General features: G+C 40.2%; 1 protein-coding gene across 1 annotated transcript in view; it reads right to left on the bottom strand.

The window, feature by feature from the left end:
• The window catches only part of nkain2 (sodium/potassium transporting ATPase interacting 2), a 79,309-nt gene that overhangs the window by 47,984 nt on the left and 14,321 nt on the right, over positions 1 to 17,004 (bottom strand). The window lies entirely within an intron of this gene.

Raw genomic sequence — 17,004 nt, 5'->3', positions numbered from 1 at the left:
TGACCTGTTTTATGTAGCCGTCAAGAAAGGCAATCAGTCATAATTACAGAACAATGTATGAGTGGCCAACAGCTGATATCGAAAGTCTTGGCCCAACAAATCAGTCTAACCCACTTGTCTCACTCATAGATCCCTGTCCAGATTCTACGAGTTTGGTTCATCTGTTCTGCACTATTGTTGGCCCAGCAGAATGTCAGTTTTTATATATCTGGCTGCCATGGCTTATCAACAGATGGAAAGAGAGGATGGAGGCAGTGTTAGCCAGTTAGCAACACCCTGTAAGTACCCTGATGTGTCATGTGGAACAACTGAGATGGATCGAGATGGCAGTGTGTTAATGAAAGCTGTGCTGTAGAGATGATGAGCAACTGCTGGCCCACAGGCAAAATCCAGTTTCTCGCCTAATTTGCAATAATAAGCCCCAGCACCTGAACAAATTGTAACTACAATTTAGGTCCCATGGATGTCCCACATACTTAACTGGAATGTCACCGGAAAGACAGACAGATAGACCTTACGTAAATCTCATTTCTACTGCCTCACCAGAAATGCGACAGAGGGAAATCCCTCTCTCAGCTATTGTGTCTGCTTGTCTTCCCCTTGTCCTTTTGTCATTTTTTTTTTGTTCTCAGCTTGAAACTGGAATGGCACTGACAAAGTGCTTCAGTGCTGGAATACGCTCAGTTCTTTCTCACCTCAAACAAGTACAAGAGCATCACGGCGCCGCATGTTGAAGAGTTTTTTCAGCCCAGCAGTCGAGATGAAGATGTTTCAAGGTAGACAACATGATTTCACCTATTAACTCAATGGACTGTGTTCGTGTTCGGACCATTGACTTAAAAGATGACGGAGTTGCCAGAGGTTTCATTTTACACTGAAATAACCTACTGTATGCTGAAACATTTGCATTCCCACAACTTTACGCTACTTTGGATAAAAGCCATTAAATAAATGGAATTTCTTTATGTATTGCTTGTCCCATCATGGTTTGTTGAACACCACTGGGTTTTGAGGGTCGTTATCATACCTGCATCTTTGCTGGGTAATGAAGAAAGCAAAGACTTGTAGCAGAATAATAATAACTCAACTAACAATACATATATATGCACTTGTTCCTATTTTTGTGACATTCTCATTAATACCAATAGCACACCATTCTGCCAGTGCTCCCTCTGTATTTGTCCTTCACTGCCTCATCCTTCTGTCCCTCTATCCCGCCAGGAGCACTATGGATCCATTTCACATCTCCTTGTGAATTAACTACAGTGATTAATATTCCTAGGAAACATTTCTTTATGTAAACGTGGCATTTAAATGTCAGAAACACCGACTAATCAGTTTGGTATTTCAACTGATCTTCCCTCTCTGTCTGTGACTGTCCACCCCTGTGTCTATCTATTTCTGCCATGGCTCTTTTGTTTTCTGTCAGCTGGATTCTGCTCCCTATGCCTGGAAACAACAATGAAAAACAAGTCTGGCTGAAGTCTGTTTTTGTAACCGTAAATCCGGGTAGTCATTTTAGTTTCTTTGTTCAATTTTTTCTTCTTTGTTTTCCTAATGCAAGACTTACATTTGGTTTTGATTGACATTAGTCAAGTCAAAATGGAGCATGTTCAAAAATAACAGGACCAAAATGCTTTACAGAAGACATTTTAAAACAAAAGCAAAAAAGATAAATAACTGTAAAAGAAAAAATTTCAGAACAATTTCATCATGACATTGAAATTTAAGGAGACTCAAAGGAAATTTGAGGACGTTTTTTAAAGTGGTGGAAGTAACCGATCGTAACCAAAGCAATCGATCAGATGATGTGAGTGGTCTGGATGTACAATATGGACTGAGGAGATTGGAGGCTGGTGCTAAACCATGCAGAGCGACAAAACTCAAAACTTAAAATCAATTGTATGTTTGACTTGTGACCAGTGGAGGGAGACCAAGACAGGGGAGATACAGTCTCTCTTCTTGGTACCAGTGAGGAGTCTCGCAGCTTCACTTTGAACCACCTGCAGGTGAGACAGGGAGGGACTCACAGACTCCCACATAAAGGGAGTTGCAGTAGTTGAGACACGAGGTAATAAAAGAATGTAAAAAGAAAGAAAAGGTTTTATCTTTGCTATCGCCATTGTGTGGAAAAAGCGAATGACAGAATTTAATTGGCTGTCAAATTTTAAAGCAGAGTCGAAGATGACACCTAGATTTTTGGCACGTGAACTGAGATTTGAGGACAGAGACCCTGAGGAATTACAAAGGAAATTGTCAGAACCAATAATAAAAAAATTCTGTCATTTAGCTGAAGGAAACGTTTGGCTATCCAGCATTTAATATCCTCAAAATAACTTAAACGGGACTGATTATCACTCAGTTTCAATAAGAACTACAGCTGCATATCATCAGCACAGCAGCGATAAGGAGCATTGAATTTCCTAAAGACAGACACACAGCGGAAGAATATACAATACATACCACTGAATGACAAGTGACAAAAGTTGATGATAAAGCCAGACACAGAGGATATATATATATATATATATATATACTGATTTCTGAGCATGAATTTTCTTATTCAGCCAGTAACATGACGGACTAAAGGATCATTCATCCAATCAAATTATCAGTAGCTTGTCAAAGAAGATAACCTCAAACCGCGAAGCACAATTAATGACATGTCCCCATTTCAAAACACAGACGGAGGGTTATTTATAGCAGTGGCATCTGAATGGTGCGCACACAATAGTACACCCACACGCATTCACATCTTTCACAAATCCAAATACACACAGATAAGCACGCGCACAAAACAAAGCCAGACAACATGGATACGTAGAAAGACGCACGCGCGCACACACAGGGCTGGAGGACATTCTCTCTCTGCAGACTATCAATCAGATAACGTTAGACTCCCTCAAACAAGAACGTGTGTGTGTGTTGTTGTGTGTGTGTGTATGTGTGTTCAGCCCTGTGCTGATACTGAGCTGAATGTGTCATTAGCAATAATTGCGAGCTGCAGAAGAAGCTCTTTACAGTTATTTAGCATGATTGACCAACTGATTATGATTAATATCATACACATTATCCAAAGATATGCACCTGTCTTCTTCTCAGTGCCCCATTTTTTCCACCTCTTCCCCTCCTTTCTCTCTCTCCTTCTGTTCCTCTGTCTCCCCTGCCTGGTCACCCGCTCTCTGATGCTCTGTCTCTGCCTTATTAATCAAACTATGTGGTTGCAAATTTAATGTCTTTGATGGTGAGCTTGTCCATCTGTTTGTCTGCCTTTAAAATCTTCCTCTATCTGTCTGTCTGTTTTTTTCCAGCCTGTCCAAAGAAACGCTGACATTATCAGAGGAAAGCAGAAAAAGTGAAATGCTCAGCTTTGTCTCAATATGTTTTATTTGCTCTGCCGCTTTGATCTACACTGGACCGATCCTGACAAAAGCACATAAGAGATGAGAAGACAACAGAGACGGACAAAAACCCGTGGAAGCTATTGTTCGGGGTGGGGCTCTTTAAATTTCATATTTCTCATACATAAATCAAAAGCTCATGATAGATTTTTCAGCTGTTAGGGGGTAAAACCTTGTTACGCCCGTGGTTGTACATCCAAAACTTTGTAGTGAAGCTACAATGATTTCAAACAGATATTACGAGTTATGCAATTTGTGCAAACGGATTTGTTCTTTTTGCTCTTCCTCTCCTGGCTCCTTAATGGCTCAGGTTCCCTACGCTTGTTGCCTTTTCCCTCCTTATTTTTCTTTCAGCCCCCCCCCCCAGTTCCATTCCCTTTCTCTCTTCTCACTTTCCTTTATCACAAACCGCTCCCTTCTATCTCACCTTTCTCGTGTCTTTTTTTTGCTTTATTCTCCTTTCTCTAATCTTTGATTTTGATCTTTCCTCATCCCTTTCTCCTCCATCATTTCTTCTCCTCCTCTTCCTTTTCTGTTGCTATCAGCCTTTTTTTCTCTCCCTCCTTCTTCCCTCCGCTCCAATTATCGTTCCTTCCTCGTCTCTCCTCCTCTCACCCCGCACCTCCCTCACTTAATCGGTTTCTGTGTTACTATGCACCACACACACGCACACACACACACACACAAACTAAATCATCCCTCCTCAGTCAGTCTGTAAATGAATTATCAGCCCACCAATGGTTTTCTGTTCGTACACTCTTATATCTTAATGGCCGATCTATGCAGGCAGTGCATTTATGAGAATAAAATGTGTGTGTGTTAGAGAGAGAGAGAGAGAGAGAGAGAGAGAGAGAGAGAGAGAGAGAGTGAGTGTGTGTTGGTAAGAAAGAGGGGGTTCAACTGCAGCATGATAAATAGGAAGTATTAGGAGGCACCTCTATTGTACCCAGGGGCTCTTGCTTTGTGTGTGTGTGTGTGTGTGTGTGTGTGTGTGTGAGGGGATGCATGTGATGTGTGGATAGTTTAGTTAGTATTTTAAGTCTGTGTGTGTGTGTGTGTGGTAGTGGGATATGTAGAGTGGAAATGACACCAGACAAACCCACAGATGGACGCCCAGCGGGCTAAGAAACATTAAGACTGCACAAAACACATTAACACACATTAATACACACATACACAGACACACACACACACAGAAAATTGTAAGTTGATATAGGCCTCTCCCTCTCTCTCTGAACAACCTCATGGGAACCAAATGAAATCAACCACATCATTAGTGGTTGTGGTGTGTGCATCTGTGTATATACACATGTACAAGAGCAGAATGCAAGAGAGTGTGTGTTGCATAATTTGAGATTTTTGAAAAAAAAAAAAGGATTACTTTGACTCAATAAATGATATAAAACACGAAAAGGTGTGATTCTTTTGTTCATTTATTGAATCTTAGAACTGACTGCAGCATGAAAACAGCCAGGTAGACTTTCTGAACACAAGCTGTTTCCCGAAATGTTTCAGCTCCTTCAGTAAGTCAGGAGACAATAGCATCAGTGCGGTTTATTGTGTCTGGGTCGCAAGCCAAGATTAAATTAACTTTGTGTCCTGGGCTGAATGGGAGACATGAAAAGAACCTGTGGTGTCCCAGCTGACAATGAACTGCCGGCCAACTTTGTCACCTTATTTAAATGAGCTTCATTGTGCTCGCAGCGCTCATAGCATCAATGGGCGCTGGGCGCTTTATTTCCTCCTGCTCCCTGTTATGAAGCAGAAAATGTGGCTATATTTCCATAATATTACTCTGGGTGCTATCACTGAGGCCACATTGCTGATCGCCCATTCACTGTGAGTGGAGCACATCCAGCCAGCACTTGCTCCCAGTGCATGTGGACATGAAGGCTCGTCCGTGTGTTTACTGTACAAAAACGCCCACAAGCAGATTGCACGTAAGCCAATTATGATGCTGTAAATCTGGAAGCCACTGCAGCTTCTCCATCAGCGTCAGTAGCTACCTGCTACTACACACCAAACACACAGCGTTTTCCAATAAGGCCAAACATGTTTTTCGTTCAAGGCTAAGCTGAACCAGCCTTATCTCTGCTTCCTGGGTCTTCTGGGTCACCTGTAACTCACTCCTTATGACTACTCATCCTTAAGTTACCTGTGATTTGTTTTGTACATGTTTCTCATAGCTTAACGAAAACATATTTATTTGTAGGACCAAGTGTGGCTGCAGGTGCTTACTGAGTCACGACAAGATGAAATCTGAGCACTAACAAATAAAAAAGGACACTGATCAATAAACTGATATTCTATACTGGGGCTGCAACTTTCGATTATTTACATTATTGATTAATCTGTCGGTCATTTTTTGGATTTATTGAATAGTCATTTCGTCCATTAAATGCCTGTAAATAGTGAAACATCATGTTTTCCAGAACCCAAGGTGACGCCTTTATGTTGTTGTTTTGTCTGACCAACAGTCTATAACACACAGATATTCATTCATTTCCAAAGACATAAAATGGAGAGAGACAATAAAAAGAGCCAATTATTACATTTTTTGCAAAACAAATTACTTATATATTAATAAAAATTAAATGAAAATGTATCAATGTTGTTGGCAACTAGTTTTCCCTCAGTTGACTAAATAAAATAAATAAATGAGTGCGTGTAAGAGTGTGTGTGTTTATGTGCACATTGCCAGAGTTGCGGCCTAATATACTGTTCGTTTGGTCCTCCAAATGCTCTTACTGTAATGTGATTTATCAGCCACTTCAATCCATCAAGTCTGTGTGTGAGTGAGTGTGCGTGTGTGTGTGTGCGTCTGTGCCTGTGTCCATCCTCTCAAAGCCAACTTGCCACTGTGACTGTCACACTACTTAAAGATATTGCAAAAACAAAAATCCCAGCTTCAGCATTGTCCGCCTGCGCCAAAAACAAAAGCTCTTACAAAGTCTCCACTGATTTTTTTTCTCTCTCTCTCTCTCTACACAGAGAAAAACACAAAGGACCAGTGTGTGTCAGCATGTGTGTGTTTGTGTCTCTACATGTTTGTTTTTCATTAAGTTAATGGCATGACAAGCGAGTCAGCACTTCAGTTTGGAGGCCATTTGGGATAAGAACTGTGGGAATGATGTGGTGGTAAACTTTACTGATTTAAAATTAATGTACTTATCATTAATATTAAAATCTTCGCTTTTGGGGGGTGAGTAAGTTTTGCATAGTCTTTGTTGCTACACTCTCACTGCTATCTTTGCCATCATGGTGATCCCTATGCCTGCTAACTGCTCAGTTTCCTCTATTAATAATCCTAATAAGATTGAATCACTTACATGTAATATCACTCAGCAATAGGGCAAAACGTTTATTAAATGAAAATGTCATTAACACTAAACAGCATGTGCATAGAACACAGATCTGAGAGTTATAATAGGCTCAGAGGAAATCTTTTAAGTTCTCCATTAGACTGTTTGTTGGACTCATTTTTCCCTTTCTGTATCTAATAAAAATTAAACTATCACAGCCAATAAAAACACACCAGCTTGCAGCCGTATAAAATGCATTACATGGAGTGTTTAGCACTGAAAAATGAGAGGCAATCTCTAGCCTGATAGCCACATGAGTGTTTGGCAAAGTTACACAAATGTAATATTATAAAGAGTCTAGACCTGCTTTACATGAAACATACCCTCAGGTAACTTAAATTATGATTTGGCACTATATAAATAAAACTGACTTGACAATTCACATAAAAAGACACACATATCACTTTTGGTGCGCTAAGATAGTTTTGTGCAGCTGGTTGTCAGCCAGACACTGTGATGGGCACATGAAGTACTTATGGGTGAATTTTATCTTGTTGAGCCGTAAACTATGGATCCAGTATTATTAGTAGGCCAGATAAACTCTGCTGTGCAATGCCAAAATGGTTCCCAAATCACCAAAGATGAAGATAACTGTACAGCAAAGCAAACTACAGCAAAGTTACTTTGGTATCGATATTTCATTTTAAGATGCAGTATGGGGATCTCCTTTTGTGCTTGGAAAGTTGCAAGGATGCAATTTATTCTTCCTGAAAATTGGGAGTTAAAAACTAGCGCTGTTGATTTTGTGGAGCTTGCTCGAGCCCGGCCACACCAATGCTGTTAGAGCAAAAATCAGAAGAAACAACGCATTACAAAATCTTGCCTTTCTTCCAGATTTGTTGCAACTATAGGGAATTACACTCTGTACTTAGGCGTGGATTTCCTCTTATTGAAACTATTTTTAGCATTACTTACAATACAAAGAATTATACAGAACTTTGATCTAAAGTAGCCATGGTTAGTGTGATCACTTTGCTCCTGATGACATTCAAGTAACAGCAGCACACCTCCTTCGACCAGTGATGTAGCCAGGAAGAATAAAAGAATAGTTCTGGTTAATTAGCACCATTGACCAATACCAAGATGTCTTTACAGTGCCAACCTTTGAGGAGCTGGACAGCTGGACTGTACAAAGTGAATTAAGCTTATTAGCTGTGTTGTTTTTTCTTTAACCTCCTCCCAAAAGAAACAGTGGTTTGTAGAGCGTTAATGAGACAGGATTCAAGGGTACAAATATGTCTTTTGAACAAACTGGAACCACTTATTGCTGCGTAAGTGAATGAGCTGTTAGAAAAATGGTGTACGCTGGTGAACAAAATGCCTGTGGAAAGTGAACAGAAAAGCAGAAAGTAGATAATAGAAAACAGAGAGAATTTCCAAAAACTATTGCGACTGACTAGCACTAGCTAGCGAGTAAGCAGTTAGCTGGTTCAGTTACCAACAGGAATAAAAAAAAGCAACACAGCCAAAACTCTGCACCAGCAATTCCTCTGTTAGAACTGAACTGCAGAACGTCTTCCTCCCATAGTTTGGACATACCGGTGGGCATAGCCAGTATGTGATGCCCGCCACTAGGACCTGGGGAGTCATTGACCTGACAGGCATACTTACTCACACACACAGATACACATTAGTCAACTGCCATCTCACCTATCCTGCTGTGTCCTCTTGACTCTGCTGAAAACCACACACATACACACACAAGTCTCCATTAGTCGGCTGTTTGCCCTGTCACTGACCCTACATCTGAAAACACACTCAGGGACACAGACACACAAAAATTTGCATGCACACATACACACACACACATTCAGAGACAGGCACTGTGCATGTCAGTACAAAGAAGCAGTTGTACACAGTTACTGGATAAGTGCGTACACACACACGCAAGCATGCGCATTCACACACACACACACACACACACACACACACACACACACACACACACACACGCACGCACGCACACACACACACACACACACACACACACAGACACAGACACAGACACACACACACACACACACACACACACACACACACACACACCTCCAGATGATTTATTCCTCACAATCACTTTGAGGGTCACCATTTGTATTTTTAATAATAATAATAAAAAAATACTTGTGTGCTTGAGTGTTTGTAAAAACAAACCGGTAATTTTACCACTCTCATTATTCAAAGAGACAGCTGTAATGACAGACAAGAACAATGTGAGAACAACTTTACAAAAAGAGAATTCGGACCTTGAATTATTAAATATGCAAAATAGTTTGACAGGAATTAAGTTCAAGAACTATACTATGTACGAACTTAAAATAAAACGGGATAAAACAGGACTCCAACTGAATAATAATCAGTGGATAAGCATTGTTTGGAAGTATGCAGAGACCTGTCATGTTTCATAACTTTTCAACTTTTTTGGCTGAGCCACATGATAACGTTTCTCCCTCTGTTCTTGTGGGAAACAAAGTAAGTAAGTCTGTGCCAGGCCATTGTGCATTTAATACAGCATCTGTTGACACTCTGAGCCATTAGATTAAGAGCTAAAGCAGCTACACTTCTTCACAGACGTTTCTGTGATTAGAGAGGGCTACTGCAAGGAAGTTCAAAGGAATAGTTTGACATTTTGGAAAATATGCGTATTCACTTTCTTGTCGAGAGTTATATGAGAAGATTAAACCGACTCTTATATCTGTCTGTTCCGTATGAGGCTGGAGTCATCATCAGGGGCTATGTGCACAACTATTTCTTGGCTGAGCAAAAAGCAGCAACTTGTTTTTACACTTGTCAGTGTTATTGACATATTAATAAGTGAGTTTTAGAGTTGCTGGTAGGTGAGTACTTTACTGCACATAGTAGTTTTGGTGGGGTGGATGGACAGGAACCAAAACCTTAACCACATGTTTTTTATTGTAACCATGACAACAACAAAGGTCCCTTGACAAAGTACTTGTTTTAAACCCAACCTATGATCTTTCCAAAACCTAACCAGGTTGTTTTTCTGCCTTAAATGAACCTAATGTCAACCGTAGTGGTGTCACATCATAAACTGGATTTATGTATCAACGGGGATTTGTAATTGGTTTCAGAAGCTACAGAAAAATGCTGACCTCTTGACAATGCCCCCTCTCAGATGATGTATTTCGGGTCAGTAAAAATGCCACTAAATTGTGATCGATCAAATGAAGCCAAACCTTTAAAACCACCACAACTAAAAATGATGTCTTCACATTTCAGCAGATCATTTTCTCACTTTTTGTGTGTGTCAAAACAAGTGGTAACTCGCACTTAACACGTCTCTAAAGTTGTCCACCCATCAGCACATCTCCTCCCCTCCTCCCCCGTCTCCGTCTCACCCTTTTATTCCCCTCTGCCACACCTTAATGTGTCCTTAACTCCTTTCTGTACATCCATCTACGTGACCCATCTTTCTACAGCTCTGCTCAAACATCACTCCTTCTTTCTCAGTCCCTCTCTTTCGAATCCATCCTTTCCCTCCTCCCTACAGCTTTCTGTCCTTATCCATTCCTTCCTCCCCTTCACACCACCTTGTCTCGCTGTCACCATCTGCTGAGGCTTTATTTAACCATCCATCCATCCTCAACACCTTCCATTTCTTCCTGACTTTTGTCTTGTGCACTTTTGTCTGGTGTACATTTATTTGTCTTCTCCTACGTATGCATCCCTCAATCCCCAACTCACTCCTCCCTCCATCTATCCCTTTCTGCTACATCCTCTCTTGTCCTTCACTGCTTCCCTCCCTGCTTCAGTCCCACATTTACACCACTAGCACTCAGGTTTCCACAGCAACACACACACACACACACACACACACACACACACACACACACACACACACACACACACACACACACACACACACACACACACACACACAATCAGATGTGGACAGACTGCACCTTCACCTTTACACACACACACAGAAATACATGCAAGCAGGCAAACGTTCGCCACCGTAATCAACCCCACACATGCAGCCTCACACACACACACCACTGCTCTCGTTCTCCTTTTCCTACGTCTCTCACACACACTAACTCTGACATACATACACACACACACACACACACACACACACACACACACACACACACACACACACACCCACCCTCTCAGATGTAATCACGGTGAGTGCTGAGAGTGCAGTGCAGAGGTGTGAGACTTCTAAATGCTACTGCCTGCCATCAATCATAAAATCCTTTCTGGGGATTGGACAGCTGACACTGTCGGCATTACGCATCGTCTCCCTTTATTTCAATCAATCATGTCCTCCGCACTGCAAAAGGCCTACAGATTGCAAAATGATATTGGCCTGCTTTCATCAGACTCAGTGAATGATTATATCCGATTCAGAGGAGAGACTCACTTTGTGTTAATATTTGTTCAGGTTATGCGTTTCTGTAGTTTTTTATTTTTTTATTTGCAGTTTTCAAATTTGCTGCTTCTATGAGGACAGTATAATAACTTCTGCAAACGGGTAGAGATGTGTCCTGCTATGATATGGATTTCACCAATATAGCATGGACTTTAAATGTCACACCGTAAAGTGCAGCTGCTAATATAAGCGATGTCACTGATAAGCCAACAAAAACAGGCAGTGATACAGACACAGTGTGGCCTCGCTTTGGTTTTAAAAACTTGAATGTGCAATTATCTGCAGACTACACAGCAACAATTGTTACTAGAGGCAGGAACACAAGCAACCTCTTCTATCCCCTCAAAAGGAAATGTTGCCGCGAGTGTGAGCAAAGTGTAAGAAAGCTCCAACACACGTACTTCTAGCAAATGTAAAAAAGAAAATCCACAATGCAGAGTCACTGACTAGGCACTACTAAGAAATGCCAGCAGGGAACGTCTATATATATATATATATATATATATATATACATACATATACATATATATATATATATATATATATATATACATACATATACATATATATATATATACATACATATACATATATATATATATACATATATATATATATACATATATACATACACACACATATATATATAATTTTAAATACTTTAATTTGAGCCATTTTAGATGCTGTTCTTGTGGACTCTGATGGGTAGGATGGCTGAAAATGTGAATCTAGATGGAACTAGAGTCTGTGAGTCGGGTTGGGCAATTTACCAAAAAAGTGTCTGAAACGACCTTTGAACCTCTCGCACCAACTTAATATCACTCATGTTGGTTATTTCGGTTTATAATCTCCCCAATGCGTTCATGAACTGTCCCCTTAACAAAATACTACCTCGTGTTCAGTCACGTGTCAAACACTGAGGCTCAGCCCCAGCAACTTCTACCTAAAAAGAATGGCATGTCCACCCTGAGGGGAACATTTTGACTTCAGTGAAGACGATGCTGAACAAGGAGTCACATGCACACACTGCAGATAAACTATTTCAGCAACTACAAGTAACACCACCAATTTGTTCAATCATTTGGAACACAATCACTTTGCCGAATGTGAAGAGCGCATGGATCAAAACAAGAGAGACCGATAAGCGCCAAAGTAATTGTTCAGTAACCATAATTGTTATTGATTTGAAGTCATATCGCCAGACCTATCTCTGCGGGTATTATTTTGAATGCTGACATTTGATTATTGTATTAACGTTTGAAAATAAAAAATGTCTGTCGTCAACTTTGTCTTCTCTGTGACAAGGTTGGGCGTAGCATGTAGTTGTTATTTCACCTCCAAAAGTATTCGAGTAGGTCAAAAAGCTGGGTGGGCGGAGGTATTGACAACACGGCTGATCAGATGAGTCATTTTTCAATCTTATACAGTACATGGGCCACTTTGAAGGCACTGAAAATTTTTGGTTTACAGTAGGTGTAGTGAGTGGTATAGTACTATCACAAGGTCTTGTGCTGCATTTAAACCACATTCTATTGCTATAATAGAATGGGTATTATAGAGTGTGATATATCTATAGGACACACCAACTCACAAAAGTTCACTGCTCTAAACAGTATTTTCAATATATTGTATATATTCATAGATTCTAATCTGTGCTATTTTTACCCTAGGTGTTGCATAATGACATGAATGTGCCCAGTTTTCATGCAGGTTTCATACAGGTGGATCATACTTGAGCACAGTGTTGCTCTACACACACACACACACACACACACACACACACACACACACACACACACACACACACACACACACACACACACACACACACGCTCTGCCACCACCATGTCTCCTACATTCAAAAACATACTGTGTTTCTATTTTGGTGCTACGTGACCACAGTTAGGCTGATATGCTGATATGGAGCCGAGCTGAAAGCTGAGACTGCATCCGTATCTCACTTTCGCTGCTGTATTCAAAAATACAAGAGATTGCTGGATCTGATTACTGTGTCTGTGTGTGTTTGTGTATGCGTGAGTATGGGAGAGGGAGCCGGGGGGTTGGGGGGCGGGGGGCAGTAGTCGGTATATGTGTGTCTATGTGGGAGAGGGAGATAAGAGTGGAGCCAAACCAGAGGGCAGGTGTGTAAGGTAATAAGACTAAATCAATTCATACTGAGAGGGAGAAGGAGGAGAGGAGGGGAGAGGACAGGGGGCATGAGAGAGGGATGAGTGGTAGAGGAAAAATGATTACAGGTAAAGATGAAAGTGTAATGTTGAGCTCTTTCTGCTCTCACACATCAACCAATATCTTCACTAGCCCTTAAAGGGATTCAAAAATGAAACAAAACTCTTCTTCATTGGTGCCTTCAGGGACCATGTAAGGAGAAGAGGATTCTCTGGATTCATTTTTCAAGACTTCAGAGTAAAGAACAGCATGGCTGCATCTTTATGTCGACGTGCACACGCCTGGCAGTGCATGGATAAGAATTTGTGCACTGCATTACATTCATTTGTGTGTGTTTGTGTGAGAGAGAGAGAGAGAGAGCGAGAGAACAAATACCCAAGTAATATATTTATAGATCAAAATAATGACAGCTTTTGGAGGAGCGACAGGAGACCTTGGCAGGCAGCAGTGAAAATGTGACCCATCACAGATGAAAAAGCTCCTGTCAAAACACACTTTTGTGCCTTTACTTTTTCATACGCAGAGGCTAACGAGTATCAGCGCTCTAGAATTACGTGCTTAATCCCCTGTTTTCAAAACACAAATGCACTCAAAATGAGAGCGATCTACATGCCTCATATTCAAGTGTCTTATAAATATAAGAAACAGACAGACTTTTCGTGACTCTGGGATTTTTTGTGTTGTTTGAATAAAGGACAAGATTAGTGCTAAAACAATTAGATGATTAATTAACAATTACATTAATAATGAATTTGGTTTTATTTTTTTTTCTATAATTGTTTCATTATTTAGGTCATTTATCAAGCAAAACTGGATGATTTTTTTCCATTTGCCAAGAGTTAGATGAGAAGATCAATACTACTCTCAGGTCTGTGTGTTAAGTATGAAGATAATGCCAGCGATTAGCCTAGCTTAGCATAAAGGCTGGAAGCAGAGGGAAACAGGTAGCCTGGCTTCCTCCAAAATTTAAAATATGCCTACCAGCAGCTTCTCAAGGATGTCACTGCACCTGGCTGCTGCTGACCCAGAAACAGTTACAGCATTTAACTCCCCATAAAACCATAACTTGCTTTTTTTTATTTTTATATAAGCCAATGTGTGTGTGTGTGTGTGTATATATATATATTTTTTTTTTCCTGCTTCTGCTTCCAGTCTGTATGATAAGCTAAGCTAATCACTTGCTGGCTCTTGATTTATTCATAGCACACAGATATGAGAGAGGTATCTTATCTAACTCTCTGGGAAGGAGGAAAATAATAAGCGTAATTCCAGTTGTGTTGAACTGTTTCTGTTTAACTGAGCTACTTATCTACTTGTATTGCTTGAAACAAAACCTATTACACTGAGCAGGGGACGGTGTGGTCAACAGAGCAGACAACGGAGGAAAAGGGTTTAAAATGGAGAAGATGATGACCAGGCTGTGGGTGAAGGGCACACAGGGGGAAATTGGATTCTTATCCCTCATAAAAGTGTAAAGGAAAAACTGTAGAGAGTAAAAGAAAAATTGCTGTTTTCACAGAAAAAGGTTTCTGTATGTAACAATGAAAGGGCAACATGTGTCTCTGTGGGTATTCCTATAAACACATTGAGCCAGCCACTTATTGTGCCAGCAGACCAAACAGTCTCAGCATTTATAATTTATTCTGTAGTCCCATTTGAGGGTCTTTTGGCCTAATTATGACAAGTTCAGTTGTACAGTAAAAACTTGAGCAGACTCTGGGCCAGATGTTCTGAGGCTTTAGGAGCAGTTTTTGACGTACACTGGCCCAGAAACATGTGACATAGATATCAAACCATCTTGGAAGCTGGAAGCACCTTTTCTGTCATGTAGGAGGAATTTTATGAGGGGTATGGTAATATCATGAAATAAATAGGTAGTCGAAATATAGCCTACTAATACTCCCACATTTGCAAGTGTCTGTTTTTGTGCAGAATCTAAAGGCTCTAAAATGAACCTTTAGAAAACTTTTCTTTCTCACCGCAGCTTGAAATCAGAGGGTCCATGTCCAATTCCCTAATCTGCAGCTGTTGTAAATATGATTTTGTCCAACAATTTGCAGCCTCAATACGGAGTAAAATGCGATGTTCAGTACATGTTTCTAAATTGTCCTGCCAAATATTACAAATCACAATCATAACTTTTAAGCATGAATTATTTTCAAAAGAATAGAAGAAGTAAAAAGAGCCGATAACGTGGGTATTATCAGATTAGGCGTGGTGCTATACACTACCTTGTAATTGCAGGCAAAATATATATATCATATGTTGTGTTGCTGCATTGAAGCTCAAAGAAGAGCCAGAAATAAAGAAACTTACACTGCCTGACATTTCAAGTAAATGTAAGAGACAGATATGACTTTATTGTGTAAAACTGCCTGTCAAAGGTGTCTTCTTATTTAGTCTCAAAATGAATTTGAAGTGAGATCTTATTTCTTGGTGTGATAGCTTGAGGATTCCTTCCTGTTGCCTAAAGCAAAAACCTATTCATCACCGTGCTTATCGGCACTAGATACACTCAGTATTTTGAAAATGTCTTATGAGGTTTGAAATGATGAATACTTCATTTGCACAAGAACAGAAAGATCTGCATCACCACAGGTTCTGGGCTCCAGTGACCAGAATCAGACAGCATGCAGTGTCTTCTTGTTTCAGCAGCCACGGATGGACGGACTCGAGGTTCAAAATTAGATCTTTTATCCTTGTGTGAATCGAAACCTCTGGACCCGAGGAGGAGGCCGTATTGACCGAGTGACGGTAAATCTTTAGTAGATATATCAATAAAGGTCACATAACATATTGGCCAGTAACTTTTCCATACAATAACGTTTGGTCTTGGCCTGTTCTGAAAACTTTGTCGCTTTCTGGCTACCATCCACTTCCCCTGACTGTGAGCCAATCACATCAAAGCAAAGGAAATGCTCAATATCAAATGAGAGACTTTTGAGAAAGGGAGATGAGAGAGTCATGTGAATGAAAGACACAGCTGGAGGCATGAGTAGGATACTTCCGGTAGCATAGCTATCTTGTCTTGGATTATAGAAGTGCTATCAGTGAAGTATTTAACATAACTGTCTGTGGAAAAATCCCTACAATGCTCTACAACAAAGAGGAAAATGAGGTGAAGTTTTTTAATCAATGAGATGTGTTTCTCTCTTCTTTCACCTCTATTCAGTTTTGACACAGCAGTATCACTGTCATTGAAGCATTCATTTAAAAAATATAATAAGATGACTATAAGAGAAAAAAACCATATCCCTTCAATACAAGTTACTCTCCAATTTATTACAGTGCTACAATCATAGAATTTCCTCTCAAATTATTTAATATACGAGTCTGTGACTGAGCAAAAGACTTACCAACTCTATTCAGTGTCTTTCTACAGCAACATCACATAATGAAGAGGACACTGCTCAATGGAAGCAAAGACAGCAAATGTAATTTTCAATAACCATTTCCTACAGAAATGTATCCATTGTAATATTTTTCTAATAAAACCTCATAATGCAACATTGTCAAACCCACAGTGTGGATCTATTAAGGCCAGTTGGGTCTATAAGATAATATAATATAAAATGGTGTGTGCAACCGCTTAACAAGAATAGCACCAAGAATTGGGAAAATGTGAAAGAGAGTGTGCCGTCGGCATGCTTGTTTTGCC

This window comes from Seriola aureovittata, chromosome 19 (assembly GCF_021018895.1).
Source record: "Seriola aureovittata isolate HTS-2021-v1 ecotype China chromosome 19, ASM2101889v1, whole genome shotgun sequence".
NCBI classification, from domain to species: Eukaryota; Metazoa; Chordata; class Actinopteri; order Carangiformes; family Carangidae; genus Seriola; species Seriola aureovittata.
This window is presented reverse-complemented; position numbering and strand designations above follow the sequence as displayed.